This window comes from Carcharodon carcharias, assembly GCF_017639515.1.
Source record: "Carcharodon carcharias isolate sCarCar2 chromosome 39 unlocalized genomic scaffold, sCarCar2.pri SUPER_39_unloc_1, whole genome shotgun sequence".
NCBI lineage: Eukaryota > Metazoa > Chordata > Chondrichthyes > Lamniformes > Lamnidae > Carcharodon > Carcharodon carcharias.
Genome location: NW_024470814.1, coordinates 416,369 through 443,329, shown reverse-complemented (window position 1 = coordinate 443,329; position 26,961 = coordinate 416,369). Strand labels below are relative to the sequence as shown.

At 40.6% G+C, this 26,961-nt stretch overlaps 1 long non-coding RNA gene across 1 annotated transcript; it reads right to left on the bottom strand.

Annotated features, from left to right (window-relative positions):
• Window positions 1-5,891: 5,891 nt before the first annotated feature.
• On the bottom strand, window positions 5,892-26,577 carry LOC121274927. Its single transcript, XR_005942325.1, has 3 exons — window positions 26,387-26,577; window positions 25,630-25,713; window positions 5,892-6,432 (listed from the first exon to the last, which is right to left on the bottom strand). It is a non-coding gene; the product is annotated as an uncharacterized LOC121274927 (long non-coding RNA).
• Between the last annotated feature and the right edge of the window lie 384 nt (window positions 26,578-26,961).

Below are 26,961 nucleotides of genomic sequence, written 5' to 3'. Positions count from 1 at the left end.
ACCATGACACCATTGTCGATTGTTATAAAAACCCATCTGGTTCACAAATGTCCTTTAGGGAAGGAAATCTTCTGTCCTTAACTGGCCTGGCCTACATGTGACTCCTGACCCACAGCAAGGTGTGATTGGCTCCTAAAGTGCCCTCTGAAGAAGGGTAATTAGGGATGGGCAATAAATGCTGGCCTAGCCAGCGACACCCACATCACATGAACGAATGATTAAAAAAACCGCACAGAACAGGAAAAGGGGGACACCAGTCCCTGACACCATTCAGGCCTTTAGTTCGATCGTACGCCTGTGTTCCATGTTCCTTACTGCGCTGCCTAACGAAAATATATCAATCACAGCTCTGAATTGTTCGAAATTTAAAAAAAAAACAATAGTTTCATTTCCTCCAACGCTTCGGACTTAAAACATTGGCGCCCCTTTGTTGATCTGCTGATTATAGACTATATCCCCACTAAGACCAAAACATCTTTCCTGAAGCCCGGTGTCGAACGGGGTTAAAAATCAATATGTCAGGTAAAGCCCCAACTACATTTTCTGTTTCCTGGATGGAATCTGGACACCTTCTGGAGAGGAGAGCATTTGCTGCCCATTCCTCATTCCCCTTGAACCGACTGACTTGTTATGTCACTTCAGAGGGCGGTTCAGTGTTAACCACGCAGCTGCGGGTCTGGAGTCACACGTAACGCAGACAAGGACAGCAGATGTCCCTCCCCAAAAGGGGAATATGCGAACCAGTTGGGGTTTTAGAACAATTGTTGATAATTGTCAGGGGCATCATTACTGAGACTAGCTATGCACTGCAGAGTCAATCATTCAACATAAATTCTACCATCACGGGTTCTGATCCCGTGCTCCAACAATATTAGCTTGGGCCTGTACATTACTAGTCACTGACATTACCCACTAAGTCATTATCTCCTCCTATGCAACTTATACGGAGGTGGGCTAATATCACACCGAAAGCGGCGGATCACTCAAAGAGGATCATATTTACTATATAGTACTCGGTGTCTCAAACCGTTAGAAAACAGACATACATTCGTAAAACGGATTTTGCGACCTGAGCGGTCATTAGGGTACCACGCAGCGATTAGCGGGATGTGTTGGCATATTGTTATTCTCTCAGGGAAATGCTCTGGGGATTTGGGTTCGAATCTCACCGCAGCAGATGGAGGAATTAGAATTCTGTATGTTTTTTTAAAAAAAACTGGAATGAAAAATCTGATGATTGAAAACTAACACCCTTTAGGGAATGAAATCTGCCGTCCTCACTTAGCCTGCGTTACATTGACACCAGACACACAGCAATGTAGTTGACGCTCAAATACCCTCTGAACAAGGGAATTTAGGGATGGACAATAAAAACTGAGCCTCCGTAGCCCATGAACGAATTTTATAAAAGCTACTTCACCGCTTTTGAAATGTCTTCAATGGCGTGAAACATGTACTAAATCATACCCGAGCTCAAAGTCTGATATGTTGGGTGGATGGACAGTGTTCAGTTGCTATGTTGCTATGTGACCGACAGGAGGAGTATGTGCTGCACACAAGGAGGTTATTTCGCCTATCTTGCCTGGTTATATGAACGAAGAGCCATCAAGTGTAATCCCTGTTATGGCTGCTGGATGATTACTGCCAAGCTACCCAAATCCCAGAAACTTAAAGCAGTTGCCACAGTATATGCACCTTCCGAATTCAAAACTGAGGTCCCTCTCACTTTGCCTGGTGCCTGGTTAAGTCTATGGGTTGCTGTTGCCTTAGTGAAGCTTAATTTGGGAATTTGTTAAAAGTTATGAATGTAGTAAATTTGTAGTCATGTGTATGTGTTTAATGTGTTGTAACTTAACAAAATATTTCATTTAGTTTAGTATGAAACCTTTCGAGAGCTGGCTGTCTGATTCCTATATTAAGAGCTGCATTCCAAACATAACACTTAAAATATAGGTTATGTCAGTTGTTTAAATTCTGAGATTTTTAAACAACTCGGTTTTAGCATCTGCTGGGTCCTAATAGGGACTTAATTAATTTAAAGGCAGCAGGTCTGAAGTCTTTGATGTTCAGGAAGATAAAGGTTTGAAATGTTAAATAAGTAAACATCGGTGTAAAGGGAACTTTTTTTTTCCTTACAAATTCAAAATGAGGTTCCTCTCACTTTGGTTTCTGTGGAGACAGTTGTAGGCTCACAGCTACTTTGATCTTACATTGCCTCTGCCCCCTCACACAAAGCTGCTGTCTGTTATGTCCAGCACAGCTCATTGAATGTAAATTCTCACTGTATCACCCGCCTCTTTGAACTCCACCTCTTCTAACAATAAAATCACTTTCATAGTTCGAAATCTATAAGTAATATAAATTTACCGCTTGGTCTCTGCTATCTAGGTGGTCGTTGTAACTCCACTTCTTAAAGGCTCTATTCAAAAATGCAAATGCACGCTGCCTCTCTTACATCTCAAAACTAGTACACATCAAAGCAACCAACAATGGTTAGCTTTAATACATTTAAGACCCACACAACTGGAGGGAGAAAGGGAGGGAAGGAGGAGGCGGATGGAGGTAGGGGGTGGAGGGAGGGTAGGAGGGGATAGATTGTTGGGGTGAAGGGGTAGAGAGAGTTGGAGGGTATGGGGAAAGAAGTTGGGGTGGAATGGGAAGTGAGAGCTGGGGGTAAGGGGAAAAGAGAGTTGGGGGTAGCCGGAAAAGAGAGTTGGCAGGAAGGGGCAAAGAGAGTTTGGGGGAGAGGGAAAGAGAGCTGGGAGTAAGGGGGAGGGAAAGCTGTGGGGGAAAGGGGAGAGAGAGTTGTGGGGCGGGAAGCCGAAGACAGAGTTAGGGGGTAATGGCGAGAATGAGTTCAGGGGGGAGGGTAGAGAGAGTTGGTGGGAAGTGAAGAATGAGAGGGGGGAGAGACACAGAAATGGGGGAACAGGATAGTGAGGGGGAGGAGAGAGAGTGCGGGAGGAGTGGAACAAGTCTCCCTCTGCCTCTCCCCGCCCCGTTTGTTGACCATTCGCTTGGGAGTAACTTGTATTTACTCACACTGAGGCCAAGGTAAATAGGCTCCACCCCCTGTTTTCAGACCCTTTTATGCTGATTAAGGATTGATGAAGACTGGAACGCTGATTGGTTTAATTCCAGCTCTATCTGTGAGAGGATTGTCTGGCCAACCAATCAAATGTCACTGCCGTCACAATCTCAAGCGAAGGGCCATCTACCCATTAACTGGGACTCCTCATCCAGCCACCTGATCCTCGTATGCATTTCAGTCAGCCGACCCCAACCTGCCTCTTATTTACTCTGCACCCACTTTCAGCTAAAGGTGGGTGTCTAAGGATGTTCAGCCATAGGGCAGCGGGGAAGAGAGTAGAAGAGAACGCATCAGGCTGTGTTACTAACGCGGAATACATACACCTAAAGGTGCTGGGGATGTGGCTCGGAGGGAGCAGGGCATGCGCCAGAAACTGGAAGGAGTGAGTGGTGATGTTGGAAAGAAAACTGGGCATGTGGGAGTGACACTCCCTCTCCATTGTGGGTAAGAACCTGGTCATCAGGTGTGAGGTACTCTCAGAGTTGCTGTACATGGCACAGGTCTGGTCCATTCCTCACTCCTGCACCATGGTGATCACCAGAGCCATCTTCTGCTCTATCGAACATGGATCATGTTCACAGGGACAGGATGTACAGGCCTCTAGATAAATGGGGAAAAAACATGCCCAACATCGCCCTCATCCTGATGGCCACCTTTGTGTGCGGCTGCATCAAGTTGTGTGTAGGCCCTCGGTACACAAACACCAAGTGTCACAATGTTCTGGGGTTCTACCTGTACCTGTCCCTAGTGTTGTGAAGGATGGGTCTGGCCACGCTGCTGTGGAATGCTCCAAGTAGTTGGACCGTGCAGTACCACCTGTCCCTCATGGAAAAATGTATGCTGAGAAACACCTTTGACCACAATCCTTTCAGGAAGTGATTGGCATGTAATGTCTTAGAGGCCCTGAGGGAAAAGGAGATGGTGGATCCTTTGGGATGGTTCCCCAAGCAGACTGTCAAAGTCATTTGGCAGAATGCCTCATTACCGGAACTTTCCAGCAAGCACCAAGATGTAGCTTGGCTGGTGGTGAGAAAGGCCCTCCTTGTCATATCCTTCCAACACACCAGGAGTCTCACCCCCTCTGCACGCTGCCCTCGATGTGGCTATGGTGGGGAAGAGACCGTTGTTCACCTCCTTGTGGATTGTGCCTTTGCAAAGAAGGTCTGGAGAGAGATGCAGTGGTTTCTGTCGAGGTTCATCCCGAGTAATTCAGTGAGACAGGACTCTGTGCTCTACGGGCTTTTCCCAGGGACACACACTGAGACAAACATCAACTGCAGCTGCAGGATCATCAAAACGCTCTTTGTTCTGCACGAAACTTGTTGGTCTTACAGTGCAAAGAGTTGTCCCCGACCAAGTGTTACAGACTGGCATATTCCAAGGTCCAGGACTACATACTGAGGGATGCACTAAAGCTTGGTGCAGCCACTGCAAAGGCCCAATGGGGAAAGGTCGCTGTCTAAGACCTTTCTGCCACAGTGCACCGAGGGCCTGGGAATTGTATAGACCCATTGAAATGTATGACTCACACTGAATGTATGAGTGAATAGCACATGTATCACAATTGTATTGAAGCACCCCAGAGTGCAACATGATCTATGTCGATAACCTGAGTACCACTGCATTGTCTGACTGTCTGTAATGAATATGTTGACATGTCTGTAATGTTCATTGATTGTATTGAATCACCTCATGATCTATGTGGACAACTTGAAGATGATTACACTTTTTGTGATGGCCATTTTAAGATGTTTTGTAATGTTCTTCCAGATATTTTATGAATAAAATATATTTTCCAAAAACAAAAGAATATTTTGAACACCAAAGGTTAAATTCTATTGCACATCCTTTAATTTTCAATTTGAATCTTTTGCCCTCAGCCTGTATGTCTGACATGAAATGAATATTGTAAAACTGAAGAGAATTTCAATTGCACTGAGATTGGAAAGGGATATACAGAGACCGCTTGAATTTTATCGCACATTATGGCATTTCCAAGTCAATGTTTTGTAATGTAATTTTACACAATTTAAGGGTGTATATTTTTAGAGACACAAACATGTGTGCACACTCTCTTTATATCTCAGTCTCTTTCAAAGTTCGGTGACGAGACCCCTCCCTAACTCCACTTCTTCGACACAAGGTGGTTGATAGGGGCCTCAACCCATCCGCGAATCTGCCCTCACACCTTCCTCTCCATCCCAGAACCATGATAGGGTCCACCTTGTCCTCACTTATCACCCCATCAGCCTGCACATTCAAATGATCATCCTCAGCCATTTGCGCCAACTCCAGCATGATGCCACCACCAAACAAATCTTCCCTTCACCAACCCCCCACCCACCCACCCCCCCGGCAGAATTCCGCAGTGATCGTTCCCTCTGGGACACCCTGGTCCATGCCTTTATCATCCCCTACATCTCAAGCCCCTCCCATGGCACCATCCCATGCAACCACAGAAGGTGTAACACCTGCCCATTTACTTCCCCCCTCGTCACCATCGAAGGTCCCAAACATTCATTTCAAGTAAAGCAAAATTTCATTTGCACTTCCTTCAATTTAGTCTATTGCATTCACTGCTCCCAATGAGGTCTCCTCTCCAAAGGAGAGACCAAACGCCTGCATTCTACCATTGATGTCACCATTCGCACATTCCTTAGCTAATATCACCACCGTCAACACCCCTTTGTCCTTTTTTCTATGACATCTTTGGCAATCTCTTCTTTGCCTCCATCTATCACTGGTCTTCCATCCAGCTCTACCTGTCTCACCCCCCCTCAACTATCTTACATTTCACCTCATTTCTATATTTCCATATTTCTGCCGAACAGTCATACGGACTCAAAACATTAACTGTATTCCTCTCTGGAGATGCTGCCAGACCTGCTGAGTTTTTACAGCTATTTTTGTTTTTGTATGTTATTTCCGTCCCCTAGGTCACTCTCCTGTTCACTCCGGTATGTTTAATCGGTGGGTTGTACTAAAAGTGTCTGACTTCTGCGATAGTCCCATTCCAGAGGGGTCGCTGGACTCCAACTTGAAGGGTTGCTGAAACGGATAGAACTCTCCGCTAAGTGATTTTGAACATGGTTCTTCAAAGAGCCTTACTGTTCTTGTTTTCCACAGTGCACAGTGTAGTTTTACTTGAAGCTGGCGCCGTTGGTCCTGGCCTTTGTCCCTCCCTTCAACTTTCTTTGGCCAACTTCCCAGGTAGTAGTGGCCGCACAAATCTCTGGACCTTTGGGGAGCTGATGGTGCTGCTGGTCTTGGCATATGTCAGAGGAGGTGGAAGGGATCATTCAGGAAGGAGTGCTTGATGCTCAGGCCTCTGGAGGACTTCCCTGTGTTGGGGTGAAAATGTTTCATCATTTGGCAGTTGTGGAAAAATCACCAGATATTTTTACACCTGCATTAGCGGGTTTGGGAAGGGGTGTTGGTGCGGAGACGGTGACATCTAGTGGTAATGTAAAGTGGACTGGTATTCCAGGAGCCCAGCTGAATGATCTAGTTACGTGGTTTCACAATTGAATTTAATTCAATTAAATCATTTTTTCAATCTGGAATCGAAAATGAGTCTCACGACTAGTGAACCATGAAATTATCATAAATTGCCATAAAAACCCATCTGGTTCACTAATGTCCTTTAGGGAGTGATATCTGCTGTCCTTACCCGGTCTGGCCTACATGTGACTCCTGACCTAGAGCATATGTGCATTACCTCTGAAGTGGCCCAGCAAACCACTCAATTCAAGGGCAGTTAGTGATGGGCAACAAATCTTTGCCTTGCTGTTGACCCCCCATGAACAAATAACATTTTGCTGAATGTGAATTTGTGCTTCACGAATCTCAGTTTACTCTAATGCTGGCATTATCTGGTTTGTGATTTTTGGCTTTTTTTCGATATCCATTGGAATTTTCATTTCTCTAACATGGCAGTCTCTGCTCTGTGAATCAGCACTTTATTCTGTAGCATCAGTCCCTGAAAGTGAGTGTGGATTTTACACTATATCTGTCAGTTTCTGGTACATGACTTTTCCGACTAAAGCAGTGTAGATTTTCCTTTATATCTGTCAGTTTTGGTGTATGTGAGTGGATTAGCTCGGCCCCTTTCAGTTTCTGGTATGTGTGAGTGTGAAACCTTTCCCTGTCCTCTTCTAAGACAGGACCCATGGGATTTTACTTGGTATCTGTTTGTCTCTGCTGTGTAGGTGTGCTATGTGCTCTGCACCTGCTTCCTCCCTGGTTAGTCAACAAAGTTTCTTTTTTCTCTCTGACAGTCTTTGGTGTGTGAGGATGGGCTGCATATGTACTTCTCAGTTCACTAGTCCAGGAGTGTTCTTGCAATAATGCATCTTTCAGTTTCAAGTATAAGAGTTCCAGTCTACTGTTGTCCCTGCCAGTGTTTTGTATTGGAGTGTGGCTTGTCTTCTCTGCATTCCAGATCTGTGTACGGAGTGCTATTTTTACTCTCAATGCAACTCCACTATGTGAATATATGTTTTATGATGCAACTCCCAGTCTCTGGTGTGGGACTCTGAGTTTCATACTGTACTTGACAGTGAATGGTGAGACTGTGCAACAGTTCTTGTGCCTGTCTGTTCCTGTCATGTGAGAGCAGTACCTAATCTGTAATTATCACTTTCTGGATTGAAGATTTTTTTTCTCTTTATGTCAATACCTTGTATGCACATTTCAAAAATGTGTATATTTAATCATTTATGAGATGTAGGAATGCCTGGTTAGGCCAGTATTAATTGTCCATCACAAATTGCATTTGAAAAGAGCTGTCATCTTGAACTGCTGCAGTCCATGTGATATAGGTACGCAAACTGTTGTTAGGGAGGGAATGCCAGGTTTTTGACCCAGAGACATTGAAGGAATAGCAATATATTTCCAGGTCAAGATGGTGAGTGGCTTAAAGGAGAACTTGCAGGTGCTGGTGTCCTCATATGTCGCTGTCCTTGTCCTGCTAGTTCGTAGCAGTCATGGGTTTGGAAGATGCTGTCCAAGGAGCGTTGGTGAGTTCCTGCAGTGCATCTTGCAGATGATACACACTGCTGCTCCTGTGCGTCACTGGTGGAGGGAACCAATATTTGTGGATGTGGTGCCAATCAAGTGGGTTGCTTTGTACTGGATGGTATCAAGCATCTTATGTTGTTGGAGTTACACTCATCCAGACTAGTGGAGAGTATTCCCTCACACTCCTAACATGCCTTGAGGATGGTAGACACTGTTGGGGAGTTGGGAGGCGAGTTACTCTCCACAGGATTCCTAGCCTCTGACCTGCTCTGGTAGCCAGGGTATTTATATGTCTAGTCCAGTTCAGTTTCTTGACACTGTTAACCCCCAGAATGTTGATAGTGGGGGATTCAGTGATGTTAATGACATTGAATGTCAAAGGGTGGTGGTTAGGTTCTCTTGTTGGAGAAGGTCATTGCCTGGCACTTATGTGATGTGGATGTTACTTGCCACTTGTCATTCCAAACCTAGATATTGTCTAGGTCTTGCTGCATTTGGACATGGACATGGACACTCTTTCAGTATCTGAGGAGCTGAGAACGGTGCTGAATATTGTGCAATCATCATCAAGCATACCCACAGTGAAGATGTTACTCTGCATCTGTCACTTCCTGAATGCTGAATGTATCTTCAATTTAGTAACTCATTTTCAGATAGGAGTATAATTTTCACTCTGTTTTTTTCAGACTCAACTATTAGAATGTCAATTTACCCTGGCAAGTTTCTGGTTTGTGCATGTGCTTCTAACTTATAACCAGTCTCTTCCACGTGGGTATGAGTTTCACACTGCCCTGTTGGTATCTGCTTTGTGATTATAGGTTTAAACCTGTACCTGTTAGTTTCTGGTGTGTGATATTGTGTTTTTCTCTGTGCTTGCCAATCTCTGATACAACAATAGTGCATTTAATCAGTACTCGTCAGGAACTAGGATGTTATTCTGAGTTTTGCTGTGTAACTTTACTTTCCAGATATCGGACCATGTATTTTTATATTCAGTTAATGATATGGGCATGTGTTTTTTTTTATTTGGTAGCTTACAGGTTCTGATAATTGACTGTGGATTTTACTCTTTACATGTCAGAGTGTGTGCCGTGTGAGTGTATATTTTCTTCTGTAGCAATCCGCATCAGCTATGGTTGTATTTAGCACTCATCCCACAGGTACCTAATATGTGAATGTGGATTTTATAATGTACCTATCATTCTCTTGTCTGTGCTGGCCAGTTTTACTCTGTAGAAGCCAGCATTTGGTATGATTTTGGATTTCAATCAGGACCAGCCAGCATATGGTTGGTAAACATGTTCTTGTTTTGCATGTGAGAGCTTGTGTCATGCGAGTGTGTATTTTTGTATGTGTGGCTGTTAGCTTCAGATTAGTGAGTGGAGCCTTGATAATGTATCTGACAGTTTTGTTTATATGCATGTGGAGTTTCCTTTTGGATCTTAGGTTTTAATTTTCTATTTGAATATGGAATTTACATTGTTCCTTCTGCTTCTGGTATGTGAATATATGTTGCATTCATTGCTCGTCCACTTGGTTTACGTGACAGTGTTTTTTTACATGGCTTCTCTCAGTCCTTACCATATCTTCCAGTGTGCAAGCGTGGCTTTTAAACTGTTTCTTCAGTTTCTAATTTATCATTGGGTGGATAATTCAATAGCGGTCAGTTTCTGACATGTGCCTTTTTACTCTCTCTCTCTTTCTCTGCTGGTCCATTTCTGATGTGACTCTGTTTTATTCTGTATCTGTCAGGTTCCACTAGGTGAGTGTTTTGTTTTTCATAATCAATGTAATTGCGTGTTTTAATCTGTACCTATTATTTTCTGATTTGTGTGTGCAGGTTTACTTCCATATCTATCAGTCTCTGGTATGCAATTCTGCATTTTACTCTGCACCTGTCAGTTTTGGAATTATGGGAGTACCTTCTAAAGTGTAACTTTCAGCCTGTGATATGTGAGTTCAGCTGCTCCTCTGAGTGTGTCTTTATAACTACAGCAGTGTCTTTGTTATGGATGTGGGGGAGTGTGTGTTTGGGGGTGTGTGTTGGTGTGCGGGTGTGTTTGTGTGTGTGAGTGTGTGTGTTGGGGGGGGGTTGGTGTGTGGGCGTGTGTGTTTGGGTGTGTGTATGTGTGTGTGTTTATGTGTGTTGTGTATATATGTGTGTGTGTGTGTTTATTATGCTCTGGATTTTAATGTAATGTCTTCAGTTTCTGCTGAGGGAGTGTATGACTATTATATACCTGTCAGATTATGGTATACAAAGTCACATTTTAGTCTCTCCTCCTCAGGCCCTGCTGTGCAAAAACAGATTTTACTCTGTACCTGTCTCTTTACTGCATGTGCATTTTATTCAGTTTCTAAGTCAGGAGAATACATTTTCCTTTGTATCCATCAATCAAGTGAGAGAGTGGCTTTTCAATTTGCTTCTCAATATATTTTCCTTCTTTGGGTGAAGCTTTCTTTGTCTTGTTAAGTTTCCGGTATATGATGAATGTATGTTCTATCCAGTACATGACTCTGAGTATTAGAATCTCTCAGTCGCTGACATGTCCATGGATCATCTACTCTGTCTCTGTTAGTCTCTGGTATATGAATGCAGATTTTGCTTACTATGCCACTTTTGGCAGTTGAGTGAGAGTTTTCACCTTTACCAATTGGTTTCTGGAATTTGTGTGTGTTTTCATTCTGTGCCTATCCATTGCTGAGGTCATATGGTGCTTGTCAGTCTCAAATTTGGAAATGTGGTTTCCATTTGAGACCGTCGATACTTGATATATTAGTGCGATGTTGCAATGTAGATGTTAGTGATACCTAATATCTTAGTGTGGTGTTACAATGTTAATGTTAGTGATACCTGATATATTCGTGTGGTGTTACAATGAATATATTCGTGATACCTCACATATTAGTGTGGCATTACAACAATTATTTTAGTGATAAATGATATATTAGTGTGGTGTTATAAAGTATATGTTAATGTCTGGTAACAGTTTTCTTTTTCTCTTTGTAGTGCCCATTTTTTAAAAATTATGACTGTGTATTGTTCTCTACATGTTCCCCTTTCTGGTATGTGACTGAGTGGTATTCCCTGTATCTCTCAATATTTTCTATGGCTGTTTATGGTCTGTTCTATTCCTGTAAGGTTATAGTGTGTAAATGTGGCTTTAAATGTGTCCCTACAGTTTTGACTTTGTGGTCATGTGATTTCTTCAGTATTTATAAGGTTCTGACATGTGAATATGTTTCTGTTTTGTTTTTCTCTCTGTTTCTGTCAGTTTCTAGCCCATGAGTCTGTGGTTAAGTTTTCTTTATCAGTCAGTGTTTAGTATACGAGTGTGTGCTTTGTGCTGTATTTATCAATCCCAGGTATGTACCTATGTGCTTTACACTGTAGCTGCCAGCCTCTGGTATGTGATTCTGAACTTCCCTTCACGCATTTAATTTCCAGGTATATGAGTGTGCATTTTCTGAGACTGGCCTCTCGGTCTTTGATACAGCAATGTGGTTGTTATTTTGTAACTTTCAGCTTGGGTAGTGTTAGTATTGATTTTCCTCTTTTTTCTCTTATAGATTAATAGTGTGTGGGTGTCTCTGGCTGGGCCAGCATTTATTGCCCATCCCTAATTGCCCTTGTTCAGAGGGAATTCAACAATCAGCCACATTGCTCGAGTCTGGAATCACATGTAGGCCAGGCCCAGAAAAGGACAACAGGTCTCCTTCCCTAAAGGACATTAGTGAACCAGATTTTATATATATGACAATCGGCAATGGTTTCATTGTCATCATCCAGCTCTCAATTCCAGATTTTTAGGGAATTAACATTTCACCATCTGTCATGATGGGTTTCAAAACCAGGTCCCCACAGCATGAACCTAGGTCTCTGCAATGTAATGGCAGTTGTCAGCTTCTGGTACCTGAGCATGTTTTTTTGTTCTGTTCTTGTCAGCTTCTGGTATGAGCATGGATTTTAATCTGTACCTGGTGGGAGCAGAAATCGGAGTACGGACTTTCTAATATACTGCCAGTTTTATGTATGGGTGTGGGGCTTTTCCTTCTGTATCTCCACATTCCTTTGCCCTTTACATGCAGGGGTTACTTTGCCTCATTTATTTTTATTTATATGAGTGAATGGTTTACCCAGTACTTGTCAGTTTCTTAATGTGGGGGTGGGTTTACTTTGGATAAGGCAGTTGCTGCAATGAGTCTGTTTTTTTTTTTCTGTCTCTGGTTTGTGAGTGCAAGATTTGCTCAGTACATGGTGGTTTTTGGTGGGTGTTTCCATGATTCTCAGTGGTAGATACATTCTATCATGTAAGTGTGGTTTTACACTGTACCTGCCAGTTTCTGAATTGTGTGTCTGATTTTGATATGGTGCATTTCAGTCTCTGACATAGGAGTATTGGATTTTCTGTCTCTGTCTGTCCTTGCTCTGCTTGTATGGTCTGACTCTGAGCTTCTGTATTATTCCATATCTGGCAGTTTGTGGTAGCCATTGTGCAATGTGTTCATTCCCCGGTTTGTGACTGTTCTTTAATGTACTTCGCAGATGCTGATGTATAACATTGGTTTTCACTAAATAGTTGTCAGCTTCTGGTACCTAATGTTGTCTTATTTACTCTGTTCATGACAACATGAGGTGCAGGTGTGTTTTACTCCTTACCTGTCACTTTATCTTATGAGTGTTTTTTTTCTTTTTACTCAGTATCTTTCAACATTTGCTAAGTGTGTGCAAGTTCTAATGTATTCCTGTTCGAACGTAATTGCTGGTTTTACTCAATACCTGCATGTTTTTGATAGGGCAGTGAATGTTTTAGCCAGTACCAATCATTTGCTGGCATTTAAGTGAAGATTTAAACAATGCCTATTTGTTTTGTGAGATCTGCATGTGTTTTTCTATGATGCCAATTATTCTGAGGTATAGGAGTGCTGTTTCAATCTGAAAATGCTCATTTCTGATATGTGATTGCTACTTTGCTTTGTACCATGCAGTGTCTAGCAGGAGAGTTCCCCTGCCCAATTCCTTGTATTCCTAAGTGAATTGTTTGTGAATGTGCACTGTCCCTTGCCTGTTTCTCTTGCTGGTATGAGGCTGTGGGTGATTCACTGCTTCTGTCAGTCTTTGCTAAGTGTGTTTATGCTCTGCTTTGTCCCTGGCAGGCTTCAGTACTTTTAAACTCTCCTTCAATTTCTGGCACCCACAAACCATTCAGTTTATGAGGTGATTTTTGTTTTCTTTGAGTATGTCAGTTTCTGATTGATGTGCATGTTTTTTTTAAAAACTTTATTCATCTAGTTATCTTATATCCGTTCGCCTCTACTAGGAGAGTGCGCTTTGCCACGTCTCTGTCAGTCTCTAGTGTCTAACTGTATGTTTCACTTTGCACCTGCCATTTCCAGGTTTCTGAAAGCCGATTTTATACAAATATCTGTCAATCTCTGGTATGCAATTGTACATCTTACTCTGTACCAGTTTCTGAAATATAGGTGTAAATTTCTTATACTCTTCCTGTTAGTTTCTGGTATGTGACTGAAGTAACAGTTCCTGAGGCTTATGTGAGGGTTTAAATGTGTATCATTCAACATTGTCATCTAAATGTTACCATTAGCATCTCCGGGGTAGTATTTGTTATGCAAGACTCGAGTTGTGAGCTGTACTCATTTTTCTGGTACATATACTCCATGTTATTTTCTCTGCAATGCTATCTTTGTTGGTGACCTTGTGATTTACCTGTATCTGTGATACGTGAATTTGGTTTTCATTAGTCTCTCTGTTTACAGCTTGCCTTCCAGCCTATTTTATTGAGTGGGATATTCATGCTATATCGCTAACTCCATCATAGTGTCTGTGAGTGTATGTAGGAATTTGTTTTACTTTTATTATGTGTAAGGCTTTTTTTGGCGCTGTTGGTGTGTGTGCCATTAATGATGTGTCTGATGCTGTCTGGAGCTGAATCTGAGTGAGATATATTCCATATCTGTCAGTACCCAGTGCTGTGGTTCAATTTGGATTGCATTTTATACAGGTATAATACATACATAGTTATACGAGGACATGAATCATTCAGTACCTGCCAGTTTCTGGTGTCTGAGTGTAGGTTTATTCTGTATATGGCTGTTGATAGAAATCTTGTCGATGTTCTGCTCTGTCCCTCCTGGATTGTGAGTTCAAATTTTAAGCAGTAACTACTAGTTTTGTTTTGGCGGGTGGTTTCATAAATGAATGAGTGATGGATTCACTTATGTCAGTGTAAGTTGAGAGTGTGATTTAAAAAAGGCTGGTGTCAGTGTCTGACATGGGAGTGTGGGCCTTTCTCTGCATCAGTCTCTCTTTGATGTGTTTGCATGGATGTTTCTCTGGCTCATTCAGCTCTGGTATGCCAATGAACGCTTTATTCCATATCTGGCAGTCTCTGGTAGGGATTGTGCAATTGATTCAGTATGTGAGTGTGGGTATCCTAATGTACACCTGAGACTTTGTGAGTGCATTCTACTAAATACCTGTCAGTCTAAGGTGGTGAATTTTGATTCTTACTCTGCTAATGACTATTGCACGTATGGGTGCATGATTTTATTCAGCACCTGTCAATATCTTGTGTGTTTGAGATTTAATCAGCCTCTTTTAGTTTTTGTTATGTTTTTACATGTTCTACACTGTCCGTTTGTCTTTTGGGTGCAATTGCAGGCTGTGGAAGGTGATGAATGTTTCAAAAAATACACTCTGTTGCTGGCAGTTTTACACTGTGTTTGTCATTTTCTGAGATTTGTGCCTGTTTTCTGCCAATTTCTGATACGTGAGCAGGGTTTTACATTGAACCTCAGTGTGTCTGGTATTAAGGTCACACCATGCCCACCCCAACCATTGATATTCCTAAGTGATTTATTTGTGAATGTGTGTTGTTCCCTGCCTGTTCCTATGTCTGTTTTGTACAATGAGTTATTCTTTGTGCCTATTTGTCTTTGCTGTATGTTTTATTTTATGTTTGACTATGTCCCTCTCAGTTTCCACTGTGCAAGCGTGGCTTTTAAACTGTTTCTTCAGTTTCTAATTTGTCATTGTGTGAATGATTCAGTAGCAGTCAGTTTCTGACATGTGTCCTGTTTTTTCTTTCTCTCTCTGCTGGTCAGTTTCTGATGTGAGTATGTGTTTTATTGTACATCTGTCATTTTCCACTAGGCAAGTGTTTGTTTTTCACTATCAGATGTAATTGCATGTTTTAATCTGTACCTGCTATTTTCTGATTTTTGTGTGCAGGTTTACTTCCATATCTATCAGTCTCTGGTATGCAATTCTGCATTTTACTTTGTACCTGTCACTTTTGGAATTATGGGGATACCTTCTAAACTGTAACTTTCAGCCTGTGCTATGTGAGTTCAGCTGCTCCTCTGAGTGTGTGTTTATTATTGCACCAGAGTGTCTTTGTTATGTGTGTGGGGGTGCGTGTGTGTGTGTGTGTGTGTGTGTGTGTGTTTATTATAGTATGGATTTTTATGTAATGTCTTTAATTTCTGCTGAGGGAGTGTATGATTATTATATACCTGTCAGTTGATGATATACAATTTTGCATTTTAGTCTCTCCTCCTCCAGCCCTGCTGTGCAATAACAGATTTTACTCTGTACCTGTTTCTTTCCTGCATGTGCATTTTATTCAGTTTCTAAGTCAAGAGAATATATTTCCCTTTGTATCCGTCAACCAATTGAATGTCGATTTTCTCCAGTACATTAATTTTAAGACATATGGGTTTGGGTTTTACTCAGTGCCGTTAGAATCTCTTGGCTTGTGTCTGGGTATTAATCTATCTCTGTCAATCCCAGTATAATGTACATGTATCATTCTCTACCTGCCAGCTCTTGTTACATGCATTTGTTTTTTTTTTTTCCCCATTTCTGCCACTGTCACTCTCCACTGCAGTATTCTGTGTTCTGCTATCTCTTGGTCAGTCTCCGATCTGTGAATTCTGGTTTAATTAGTCCCTACCTTTTCCTGTATGTGACTTTGTATAATATATTGCCTCTGTCACATTTAGCAATATGGAGGTAGGTTGTTTTCACTACGGATCAGTGTTTGCGATATATTTGAATATTAATCTATCTCTGCCAATCACTTTTTTTTTTCTCTCACTTTCAGTGCCCAGTATGAGGGTAGATGTTTTATTCTGGAGCTGCCTGTGCTTGGAGTGTGAGTGAGAGTTTTACCCCATTTGTCAGTTTCTGGAGTATGATTTTTGTTTTACCTGTCTCTCTCAATTACTGGTAGGGCAGAGTGGATTTTCATCCACATCTCAGTTATTTCTACGTGTGTATGGATTTTACTCTCCCCATTTCAGATTCTGCTATGTGAGAGTGTGTGTTCCATATCTGTCATTTGCTAATGTGTAAAATACTTTGTTTGTGTTAGTCTCTGCTGTGTACTTGTTTGATTTACTCTGAAACTGTAAGTCCCGGGTTTGGCAGGGAACTGTTTTGTTTTGTTGTCAGTCTCTTGTATGTGAGTCTGAAATTCATAATGTTGCTATCAATTCACTGTAGCAAGAGTGTGGGCTTTATACTGTGCCATTCAGTTCCTGCTATCAGAATCCCACATTTATAATGTCCCTGTCAGTGTCTGGTATGGGATTTTATCCTTTCTCCCATATTGGCCAGCACTTGGCTTGTGTTAGCTTTACCCTGTGTCTCAGCCTGTGGTATGTGAAGGTGTGTTTTATGATGTGCCTTTCAGTTTCTGCTGTGACCTTGTATGTTTCATCCTTTACATGACATTTTACAGTGCAGGTGTGCGCCTTTTTGTTTTACACATGTCTGCTTTTGTCATCTGCGTGTGATACTTAATCAATATTTCTATCTTTGCTTGGATTATTCCATATCTACCACTCTCTGAAATGTGAGTGAGGATTCTTCCCTGCATCTGTCAATTTCTGCTGGCTGATTTTGTGTTTTACTCATTACCTGTCTTTTTTGTGTATCAGAGTAGTTTCCACTCTGTATCTGACAGGCTCTGCTTTGTGAGTGCTGACTTAGAGAGTACCTGTCAAGTTTTTGGTTTTAGAGTTTGCTTTCAATTTGTACCTGGACCGGGCTTTGTGGGTGTGAGTTTCACACTGGCCTGTCAATATCTAGAATGTTACTGTGGGTTTTAATCTTTACTTATCAAGTTTCTGGTATGTAACTTTGAGATGTTACTCTGTCCTTGTCATTCACTGATCAGAAAGGGTTTTGTTTACTTTTTATCTGCCATATTCTAGGATGTGATTCTAATCTTGCTTTGTACCATTAATGTCTGGAAATGTGACTATGTCATTTTTATATTTGACCTCTCAATCCCTGTATAGGATTGTGGATTTTTTTGGCTGATTTCAGATTCTGATCAGCATGGGTCTTACATTTTACCTGTCAGAATCTGATATGTGAGTGTAGTTTGAGTAATACAGAAGCAGTCTCAGGTAGAGTGTGTTTTTACCTCTCTTCCTATCAGGTCTTGGTACAGGAGTATGGATGTTGTAATGTACCTCTCATTCACTGGTCTATGCTGGCAGATTGTAGTCTGTAACTTTCAATATAGCTTGATTTGGGATTTTATACTGTACTTTCTATTTCTGATTTGTCAGCATCTTTTTTCCCTGTATTTTTGAGCTCCTGGGATGTGAGTGCATGCTTTATTCTGTTTCGATTATGTTCAGATTGTTTAGTGCGGTGCTTCATAATGTTCCAATCAGTTTTATATATAAGAGTGTGGCTTCTCAACTTGTTTCTCATTTTATTTTCCTTTTTTGGGCGAAGTATTCTTATCTTGTTAAGTTTCTGGTATATGATGAATGTATGTTCTATCCAGGACATGACTCTGAGTTTTAGAATCTCTCAATCTCTGACTTATCCATGGATGACCTACTCTGTCCCCGTTAGTCTCTGATATGTGAATGCAGCTTTTTCTCCTTCTGCCACTTTTTGGCAGTTGAGTGAGTGTTTCCACCTTTACCAATTGGTTTCAGCCATTTGTGAGTGTTGTTATCCTGTGCCAGTCATTTTCTGAGAGCGTATGGTACCTGTCAGTCTCAAATTTGGAAATATGGTTTCCATTTGAGACTGTCAATACCTGATATATTAGTGTGGTGTTACAATGTATATGTCAGTGATACATCATATATTAGTGTGGTGTTACAATGTATATGTCAGTGATACATCATATATTAGTGTGGTGTTACAATGTATATGTCAGTGATACATCATAAATTAGTGTGGTGTTACAATGTATATGTCAGTGATACAACATAAATTAGTGTGGTGTTACAATGTATATGTCAGTGATACATCATAAATTAGCGTGGTGTTACAATGTATATGTCAGTGATACATCATATATTAGTGTGGTGTTACAATGTATATGTCAGTGATACATCATATATTAGTGTGGTGTTACAATGTATATGTCAGTGATACACCATATATTAGCGTGGTGTTATGATGTTAATGGTAGTGATACATGATACACGAGTGTGGTGTTACAATGTATATGTTAGTGCCTGGCAAGAGATTTTTTTGAGACTGCCAGTTCCTGATAAATTAGTGTGATATTTTAATGTTAATGATACCTGGTATATTAGTGTGGTGTTACAATGTATATGTTAGTGATACCTAAAATATTTGTATGGTGTTATAATATTAGTGTCTGGTAACAGTTTTCTTTTTCTCTTTGTAGAGCCCTGTTTTTTTTTTTACTTGTGATTGTGTATTGTTCTCTACATGTTCCCCTTTCTGGTATGTGACTGAGTGGTATTCCCTGTATCTCTCAATATTTTCTATGGCTGTTTATGTTCTGTTCTATTCCTGTCAGGATATAGTGTGTAAATGTGGCTTTAAATGTGTCCCTACAGTTTTGACTTTGTGGTCATGTGATTTCTTGAATATTTATAAGCTTCTGACATGTGAATGTGTTTCTGTTTTGTTTTTCTCTCTGTTTCTGTCAGTTTCTAGCACATGAGTCTGTGTTTATTTTTTTCTTTATCTGTCAGTGTTTACTATATGAGTGTGTGTTTTGTGCTGTATTTATCAATCCCAGGTATGCACCTATGTGCTTTACACTGTAGCTGCCAGACTCTGGTATGTGATTCATGCAATTAATTTCCAGGTATATGAGCGTGCATTTTTTGAGACTGGCCTCTCGGTCTTCGACACAGAAATGTGGTTGTTATTTAGTAACTTCCAGCTTTTGTTGTGAGTATTTATTTTCGTCTTTTTCCTCTTATTTGTTAATAGTGTGTGGGTGTCTCTGGCTGGGCCAGCATTTATTGCCCATCCTTAACTACCCTTGTTCAGAGGACATTTAAAAATCAGCCACATTGCTCGAGTCTGGAATCACATGTAGGCCAGGCCCAGATAAGGACAACAGATCTCCTTCCCTAAAGGACATTAGTTAACCAGTTTTTATATATACAACAATTGGCAATTGTTTCATGGTCATCATCCAGCTCTCAATTCCAGATTCTTAGTGAATTAAAATTTCACCATCTTTCATGATGGGATTCAAAACCAGGTCCCCACAGCATTAACCTAGGTCTCTACAATGTAATGGCAGTTGTCAGCTTCTGGTACCTGAACATGTTTTTTGTTCTGTTGTTGACAGCTTCTGGTATGAGCATGGATTTTAATCTGTACCGGGTGGGAGCAGAAATCGGAGTTTGGACTTTCTAATATACTGCCAGTTTTATGTATGGGTGTGGGGCTTTTCCTTCTGTATCTCCACTTTCCTTTGTACTTTGCATGCAGGGGTTACATTGCCTCATTTATTTTCAGTTATGTGAGTGAATGGTTTACTCAGTACTTGCCAGTTTCTTAATGTGGGGGAAGTTTTACTCTGGATATGGCAGTTGCTGCAATGAGTCTGTTTTTTTTTTTCTGTCTCTGTTTCTGGTTTGTGAGTGCAAGATTTGCTCAATGGCAGGTGTATGCATGATTTTATCAGTGGTAGATACATTCTATCATGTAAGTGTGGTTTTACACTGTACCTGCCAGTTTCTGAATTGTGTTTCTGATTTTGATATGATGCATTTCAGTTTCTGACAGAGGAGTATTGGATTTTCTGTCTCTGTCTGCCTTGCTCTGCTTGTATGGTCTGACTCTGAGCTTCTGTATTATTCCATATCTGGCAGTTTGTGGTAGCCATTGTGCAATGTGTTCATTCCCCGGTATGTCATTGTTCTGTAATGTACTTCGCAGATGCTGATGTATAATATATGTTTTCACGAAATAGTTGTCAGATTCTGGTAGATAATTTTGCTTTATTTACTCTGTTCATGACAACATGAGGTACAGGTGTGCTTTACTCCTTACCTGTCACTTTATCGTATGAGTGTTTTTTTTTTCTTTTTACTCGGTATCTTTCAACATTTGCTAAGTGTGTGCAAGTTCTAATGTGTTCCTGTTCGAACATAATTGCTGGTTTTACTCAATACCCACCTGTTTTTGATAGGGCAGTGAATGTTTTAGACAGTACCAATCATTTGCTGGCATTTAAGTGAAGTTTGAAACAATGCCTATTTGCCTTGTGAGATCTGTATATGTTTTTCTATGATACCAATTACTCTGAGGTATAGGAGTGCTGTTTCACTCTGAAAATGCTCATTTCTGATATGTGATTGTTCCTTTGCTTTGTACCATGCAGTGTCTAGCATGAGAGTTCCCCTGCCCAATTCCTTGTATTCCTAAGTGAATTGTTTGTGAATGTGCACTGTCCCTTGTCTGTTTCTCTTTCTGGTATGAGGCTGTGGGTGATTCTCTGCTTCTGTCTGTCTTTGTTAAGGGTATTTATCCTCTGCTCCAGTACTTTTAACCTCTCCTTCAAATTCTGGTTCTAAACAAACCAGACACCCATAAACCATTCAGTCTATAAGGTGATTTTTGTTTTCTTTGTGTCTGTCAGTTTCTGATTGTTGTGCATGTTTTTTTTTAAACTTTAGTTATCTAGTTATCTTATATCCGGTCGCCTCTGCTAGGAGAGTACACTTTGGCACGTCTCTGTCAGTCTCTAGTGTCTAACTGCATGTTTCACTTTGCGCCTGCCATTTCCTGGTTTCTAAAGCAGATTTTATACAAATATCTGTCAATCCCTGGTATGTGATTGTGTATCTTACTCTGTACCAGTTTCTGAAATATTGGTGTCAATTTCTTACTGTACTTTCAGCCTTTTGTATGAGAGACTGCGTATCATTCTGTACCCTTCAGCTGTTCATATGAGAGTGTGCACATTTAACTGCCCTGCTAACACCCAACACTGGCTTGACAGACACTCTCTGTACTGCACAGTTTCTCTATGTTGGTGATTAATTTTATGTACTTAACCATCACATAGCAGAAACTGATGTATGTTTACTCTATACCTACTGGTTTCTGGTATGTATGTGTGTATTTTAATGTCTCCCCATGAGTCTCTAGTATGAGGGCATACCTTGTATCATTTACTGTTCAGTCCCTGGTGTCTAAAAATGAATTTAACTCTGTAACTCTTATCTTTTTGGTCCTGTTTGTCTCTCAGTTCCTTGTGTGAGTCCATGTGCATTTTCATTTCTGTAAGAGACAATAGTTTTCCCTTTGCACATGTCAGTCGATGCAAAGTGAGGGTAGATTTTACTCTGTCCCTCTAAGATTCAGGTTTGTGGGTTTGGGATTTTACTCAGTACCTGTTCGTGGCTGTTGTCATGTATTTGGATTTTAATTTATCCCTGGCATGTTAGTTTATGTTTTCACCTTTACCTGCCATCCTTGCTATACAATTGCATTTTTAAATCCGTGTCATGGTCTGCTACATCATTATGTACTGGAAACTCTTCCACTCAGTCTCCAGTATGCGAATGCTAATTTAATTAGTATCTGTTCCTTTTTTGTGTCTGATTTTTTTATTTTTTTATTAGACATTTTGCCTTCCAGATTTAACCTATAGGTGCCGGATTTATTTGGTATCTGACAGTGTCTGTTGTTTTATATTTGGAATCTAATCTATCCCTGTCAATTTCTTAGTGTCTTTCCTCTGTGTTTCTCATGCTCTAGTATGTGCGTGTGTGTTGTATTCTGGAGCTACCAGTTCTTGGTGTGAGAGTGTTGCTTTGTATTTAGCAGGTTCAGCTACATTATTGTGCATTCTACTCTATCCCTACCAGTCTGCAATTTAGCAGCTTTGAGTGTAACATGATCCTGCCAGTTTCCTGATTGTGAACATGTATTGTTTTCAAAAATAGGTCACATTCTGGAGTGTAATTGTGAGTTCTCGAGTGTGCATGCCAGTCTATATCATTTGAGTGTGGGTTTTCATTTACACCTGTCACTTACAAGCATGTCCCATTCCATGCCTGTAAGATTCTGTGTCATGAATGTAGGTTATTCTCGATACACTTAGTTTTGGATCTGTGAACGCATGTTACATTCAGTACCTGTCAAGCACTGGTATATATGTGTTTGTGACATACTGTTCATCTCTGGAGTAGCAATGCATATGTTATACTCTTCCTGTTGGTTTCTGGTATCTGTGACTGAAGTAGCAGTTCCTGAGGCTTAAGTGAGGGTTTAAAACTGTAACATTCAACATTGTCATCTAAATGTTACTGTTAGCATCTCCCAGGTAGTCTTTGTTATGCAAGACTCGAGTTGTGAGCTGTACTCATTTTTCTGGTACATATACTCAATGTTATTTTCTATGCACTGCTACTTTGTTGAGAGCTTGTGATTTACACTGTATCTGATATGTGAATTTGAATTTCATTAGTCTCCCTGTTTACACCTTGCCTTCCAGCCCATTTTTTTTGACTGTGGGATTCTTGTTATATCTATAAGTCCCTCATGGTGCCTGTGAGTGTAAGCAGTAACTCGTTTTACTTTTATTATGTGTAATTCTTTTTTTGGTGCTCTAGGTGTGTGTACCATTAATTATGTGTCTGATGCTGTCTGGTCCAGCATGTGGATGAGATGTATTCCATATCTGTCAGCATCCAGTAAAGTATTCATTTTGGATTGCATATTATATCTCTCAACCAATGAAAACTGCACGATGGATTACTTCAGTGACTCAGAACCGTTCATTAGATTTGGATTTGATTTGTATCAGTTTGTCTTGTTATTTTCTCTGTATTTCATTCAGAAAATTATGGTTCACAGTATATGGTACAGAATGCATGAGAAATTTATTCTATTGTACCACATCCATAGATTCCTGTCTGACTGTTGCTATATAAGTGTGGGATTCAGTATGTTGCTATCATATTTTATTTATTTTAGTTAGGTATTATTTCTGTATCTGTCACTTCCTTATATTTTCTACAAATAGTGGATTGGTTTGACACCTAACAACATCTGTCCTTTGAGTGGATGCTTAAAATAGTGTTTAGTCTCTGATATTGTCTGAGATTATGGCTTCATGCAACAGATACAATTCACTGCCAAGTTATGCATTTTTGCTCTTTCAGCAACTCTCTTCTACTGAAAAAGCTTGAGGGCAACATGTTTCTATACCGGAGCCTTTTTTTAAATGAGTTATATCTGTCTGTGTATTCTAATATGACTCTGTGAACTAACGTTCCATTTGAAGCCTGATTCTCTTGACCTGAATTCTGGATTTAATTATATTCAAGTTCAACAAAACATATGTGTAGGACATATGAAGGGTCTGTCTCTTGGTCTTTGCCTAAAATTCTCATGTGGATATGTAGCTGGTCTGTCCTACACATGCATATGGATTGAGTGTCTGTAATAATCCATAGCAGTGCAAGTGTCATCCTGTTAATACATGGTAAAGCAAGATATGCAATGCCTATATTATCCCACAATAGCTGTGACACTTTCTGCGGACTGCTACTGCACATGAGTGTGAGATGCCTGCTGTATGATAATCTTATACTTTGGAATGGTTTTTGTTGTCAAAAGAGTATAGAATTAATAGTGTCTGTGGTACTCCATGGTAGTCTAGAAATGATCCAGTTGCTGAATGCTGATTTCATCGGAGGTAATGCAGAATCATCTGTATGATTCCTGGTCAATCATATGCTTTGCTTGTCTGGAATCTAGAATTATGCTACCATGAACAGAATACAGAACTAATTGGGACCTTGATGCATCGAAGTAAGGTACATTCAGAAAAAAAATAGCACACTAAAAAAAACACAAAATACGGTCACAACATATTGACTCCCACAATTGTCTGGCAAGAATCAGACAAGAATCAATGGTTGTAGTACTAAAGAATTAATTTCTCATGCATTCTGTACCATAGACTGTGAATCTTTTATTTCTAATGAAATACAGAGAAACTAAGAAGCCGAACTGATACAAATCAAATCCAAATCTGATGAACAGCTCTGAATTACTCAAATGATCCATCGAGCAGTTATCATTGATTGATAGATATAATATGCAATCCAAATTGAACCAAAGTACTGGAGACTGATAGATATGGAATACATCTCACCCAGATGCAGGACCAGACAGCATCAGAGACATCATTTATGGCACACACACACACACCCACAGCACCAACAATAATAAAAGAATAAGGAACTCCCACATACACTCACAGGCACTAATAGATACAGCATGAATCTCCCACTCAAAAAAATAGGCTGGAAGTCAAGCTGTAAACAGGGAGACAAATGAAAACCAAATTCACATATCACAGATACAGTGTAAATCACAAGCTCTCACAACAAATATAGCAATGCAGATAAAATAGCATCAAGTATATACCAGAAAAATGAGTACCGCTCATAACTCGAGTCTTGCATAAAACAGACTACCCGGGAGATGTTAATGGTGACAGGAAGATTACACTGCTCAATGATACAGTTTTAAACCCTCACTTAAGTCTCAGAAATTGATCCTATCACTGTAACTCAGTGTAGAATTGCTACTCTCTAACGTAGAAATGTTTCTGGGAATATTTATCCACACATATCAATGGAAAGAAGATAAATGGAGCTGAGTTGCAAAATGACAATGTGTAATTGGCAGAACAGATGTGATAGAGGGTCTGAATGTTCTCTTTCTGATCCTCTAATTCTATGATATGTTGGTAATTTGGGACTGGAATCCAAATTTGCATAGTTGATGACAATAATAATCAGATGCACTGAAGAAGCACCACTGTTCTTGCTCAATATAACTGATAGATGCAGTTCTCAACTCTCTCTGCGACCCCTCCCCCTTATCCTCCCCCTTCACTGTATCAGTGATTGTTTGAGATTATTGTTTTCTGTCTCTGGAATTGTTGGTTCAGGCAATGACCTCATTTACTCTGGGGTGTGGGGGTTGTTCATTTTAAGAGTACATGTGCAGCCGAAAAAATGTGAACTGGTACCACATTAGTGTGCATTGTTCTTGTTTCTGACCAAGAGAGTCAAAAGGGAACCTGTGAGCATGACTGTTTTTACGCTTAAATTGTGTGGCTCAAGAACTTTGTATCTCTGTGAGGCTCACTGCTTCACCTCCCCATAACAGTACAAGTGATGCCAGTTCTGTGCTAGTGTGCTTTAGGAGATAGTCCACCTACCGTTTGTCAGGAGGAGTTGACTGTGGTCTTCCTGCACCCCGAATGTAGTAACAATCCCAATTGGTCTGTGCCTAGCTAAGGATGCTGTGAAGAGATTGGTAATGAAAATAATATGTTACTCCATAGAGCAAGTTGCAGACGAGAATATCAATTGAGTTGGAAACCATTATGCCAGTTGCTAATAAGTTACACTATTTGGAGTGGGGAAGCAGAGATGCAAACTTTGCAATGACTGGCAGCACTGCAATGCTGGAGCACTCAGCTTCAGAACACCAGTGTTATTTTAAAGGAAAGTGATCCATAGTGAGTTTTCAATATTTATTTTCAACCTAAACCGTGCACTGATCCAAGGCCGGGTCTTTGTCAGACAGGACAATAGCTACGAATTAGTCAAGGTTCACATTTTCAACTCCTAAAGGACATTTGACAAATTCGTATTCACTTCCACGGATATAAGCTAGTGTTAAACATCCATTGTTTTCTGTTGAAATTGAGTTCAAGGCCTTTTTTATGAACATAATGTCCTCGCCCCTGATGTAGCGATAATATAGCTCTCAATCACTAACATAACACTTCTGGGGGATCCAATGCTCTGAAAAATATTTTTTTTTATATAACCATGTTTTTTTTTTTACACACTTCTAGGTGCACTTTGAGAAACAAGACACTCAGTTCAATTCTCACGAATCGCTGCCACAATACGCGACCAGGACTGTCCTCTGGAGCAATGGTTTTCAGAGCAAGAATATTGACTCACCAACAGAGGGGGCCCCTCGCTTCCCAGCTCACTCCATGTTCCGGTAGCACTTCCTGCTCGCACTCTGAAGTCGGCTGTTTTTATCTCTGTGTTTAATTGACTGCCACTGCTCTTCAAGAAATGCCTACCTCCTTGAAGAAGTTCTGTTCTCAAGTTCTGTCGAAGGGTCATGAGGACTCGAAACGTCAACTCTTTTCTTCTCCGCCGATGCTGCCAGACCTGCTGAGTTTTTCCAGGTAATTCTGTTTTTGTTTTGGATTTCCAGCATCCGCAGTTTTTTTGTTTTTATCTCTGTGTTTAATTGACTGCCACTGCTCTTCAAGAAATGCCTACCTCCTTGAAGAAGTTCTGTTCTCAAGTTCTGTCGAAGGGTCATGAGGACTCGAAACGTCAACTCTTTTCTTCTCCGCCGATGCTGCCAGACCTGCTGAGTTTTTCCAGGTAATTCTGTTTTTGTTTTGGATTTCCAGCATCCGCAGTTTTTTTGTTTTTATCTCTGTGTTTAATTGACTGCCACTGCTCTTCAAGAAATGCCTACCTCCTTGAAGAAGTTCTGTTCTCAAGTTCTGTCGAAG